Source organism: Stegastes partitus, unplaced genomic scaffold (genome assembly GCF_000690725.1).
Source record: "Stegastes partitus isolate 25-593 unplaced genomic scaffold, Stegastes_partitus-1.0.2 Scaffold80, whole genome shotgun sequence".
NCBI classification, from domain to species: domain Eukaryota; kingdom Metazoa; phylum Chordata; class Actinopteri; family Pomacentridae; genus Stegastes; species Stegastes partitus.
The window spans coordinates 722,002-725,012 of NW_007577811.1; positions in this window are offsets into that span (position 1 = coordinate 722,002).

Below are 3,011 nucleotides of genomic sequence, written 5' to 3' on the forward strand. Positions count from 1 at the left end.
GAACTGAGCTGTGCACAGGGGGTTCCCTGCTGTGTGGCAAGGTTGTGGCCCATAAAATTATCCTCCACTCTGCTGAGGGTGGAGAGTGTTGATTCCGCCAGCAAAGGGAGGCAGAGACTAGCAGGTGAACAGATAATTGATTAAATGTACAACGGAACAGTACCCCTCCAGTTACTGATGAGCCTTGTCTTCTGCAGGATGGACTGGACAGCTGACCACATAATGTCTCATCTTGCTGCAATTGAGACACACGGTGTCTTCTGGGGTCAGCTGGGCACAGCCAAGCTGCACAGGCTCCCCCTCAGAAGCAAAAAGTGTGCTTTGTAGTGCAGGCCCCTGGTGCTTTTCTCGCTATGGTGCTCTCAGAGTCGGTTGCCAACTGGATGGATAACGCTATCAGTTGGTTCAGGGTGTCAGGCTCGTTGCGAGAGGCCAGTTCATCCTTCACAGATTCACTGAGCCCCTTTCCAAACCTAATCTATTCATCTAAATGAACAAAGGGGCAGAACAATATAACTAAACAGGGAAATTACAAATGCAAGCAGAGATAAATATAACAATAATAATAATAATAACAAGATGGAGGCTGGATCTTGACCCAGGATATGCTGTGTTTCATGCCAGTGTGTAACAGGGATGGAGCGGTCAGCTGGATATCAATCAAATCAAGTTTATTGTCATGTTACTGTACATACACAGTAGTACAGGCAAGATGAGAGAACGTTTCTTCAGGATCATTTTATTATTCAGGGACACAAAGACACACATGGTGGTAGGACAATGGTGAAGCTGCAGGTGCCGCCCAGAGCTAGCTGCCTGTCTGTCTGTCATCTCCTCCAGCTATATGACCGTCTGAGATGTTATCATGGAGCCATGTTTCTGTAAAAGCAAACACACATTGGTCTTTTCTCTCTCTGCAGGTTTCTCCCAGCAAACGTAACTCGTCCAGCTTGTTGTGGAGTGAGTAGACATTGGAGAGTAGGAGCAACGGTACAGCTGGTCTGAAGGGGTTGGCCTTTAGCCTAACATGGATCCCAACTCTCTTCCTTATCTTTTGTTTACGTTCGCACCGCTTGCGCTTCCTTCTCTCTCGGGTAACTGGCGGCGTAGTCTCCAATCGGTGTTGGTGTAGTATGTCCAAATCACAACTGATCGCTGCAATTCCAGCGCCATTCACTGTCCTGACACCCAGCAAAGTCTCCCGGCTGCAAGTTTTGCAGAATGAACACCTGGAATAGGCAAGACACTCAAAACGTTCACTTTCGTTGTCTCCTGAAGGGGCCGCTGCATCAATGCGCACCGCCATAACCATGGCGTCTATTGACCCAGGATAAGCAGGCAGGCAACAGGGCAAGGGACTGGTTGGGAACCTAAAGACAAAGCAGAAAAAAGAAATTAGGATCACGTCTACTACACTATACAATAACTTGTACACTGGTCTGACTGACTAACTAACAGGATGAACAAAGTTAACATTCTGGCAAGGAGTAAAGGAATGAACGGTGTCTGTAGGGTGAAGGTATAGATTGTAATCAGGTAAGCCAGTCCTGTCAGCTGTCTTCACTTTGTTAGATTGAACATGTTGGCCAGCAGTTCTCTTAATCCAACTGAAAACCCCTCACCTTACCCTCCCCTGCCAAGCATAAGTGGCTGCAAAATATACAAAAGCCACTACCTATTGCCAGTGTTTGCCATGTCCACTTCTGCACTACTGTAGAAACATGGTCGTTCGACATGGTAGACTCTGTGTAAGTAATGTTCTACCCTTATATATTATATAATGCTTTTCTACCTTAGTTGTACTCAAAGTGTTTCACAGTGTTTCCCGTTCACCCATTCACACACACTTGCACTCACATTCCCAATCAAACTCACACAAATGGCAACAGAGCTATCATGCAACGTATTTGCTTGCTGTCAGGAGCAAATTGGGGTTCAGTATCTTGCCCAAGGACAACTCAGTATATGGAGGAGGGATTCATTGCAGACCTGCTTTTTATGATTCTTGGTTGTCTCTTGACCATCCTGACCAATTGTCTCTCAGCAGCAGGTGATAGCTTGTGTTTTCTTCCTGATCATGGCAGTGACACAACTGTACCATACACTTTGTACTTACAATTGTATGCACAGTTGATTTTGGGAAAAAGGCTCCAAGTGAATTTCCTGACTTGTTCAAGTCAATAATTTGCTTTTTCAGATCTTTGCTGAGCCCCTTAGACTTTACTACTGTATTGTTTTTCGCAAAGTCTGATGAGTGCATCAAATGGGCCCTATTTAATGTAGCTTGGCGAAGCCAGGAGCTGTAGTTAAATGTAATCACTCAGGAGTTAAGAGGCCATGCTATTAAAAAATTTGATTGACACAGCTTTCTACATCACCAAAACTGATCATTTAAGTGGTATATGTATATTTTTGACCCACCTGATTTAGTCATATTTCCAAAAGACCAATAATAAGTCTATGAAAGAACCAAAATGCATTTTCAAATCAGTTTTCTGTGACAAGACACATGATACGGTCAGATATTCATTCAAGCAACAAATATGAACAGTCAAAATATATTTCAACTCAGACACTAATGCAGTAACACACTTCTTACAGAGGTTCAAAAGTTAAAAAAAACAACAACAAAAGAGTAAGCAAGAAAAAATGGAAAAAAAACAAAACAAAAAAACCCCAACTATGTAGACCTATCAGATACAGGTATACAGACAGGACCTGCAGTGTTAATACACACATTGTGTGTAACATTAAGCTAAAATATTGCACTTGATGAAGAAAGTCCTTCTCTCTTCTTTTGATGGTCAACAGACCCTTTAATTCCATCCCCTTTTTTTCATGTGTTCTCCTTCCTCCTGTCACAGACCCCCGATTCCACCACCTTTTGTTCATTATTCTCTTACCTCCTGTCATTAATCAGCAACTGTATACTAACTAACCACGATTCACTATGGTATTTACCTATAGGCCCTCCCTACCCTCTGACATACCCTATAAAAGGTATAATTCTG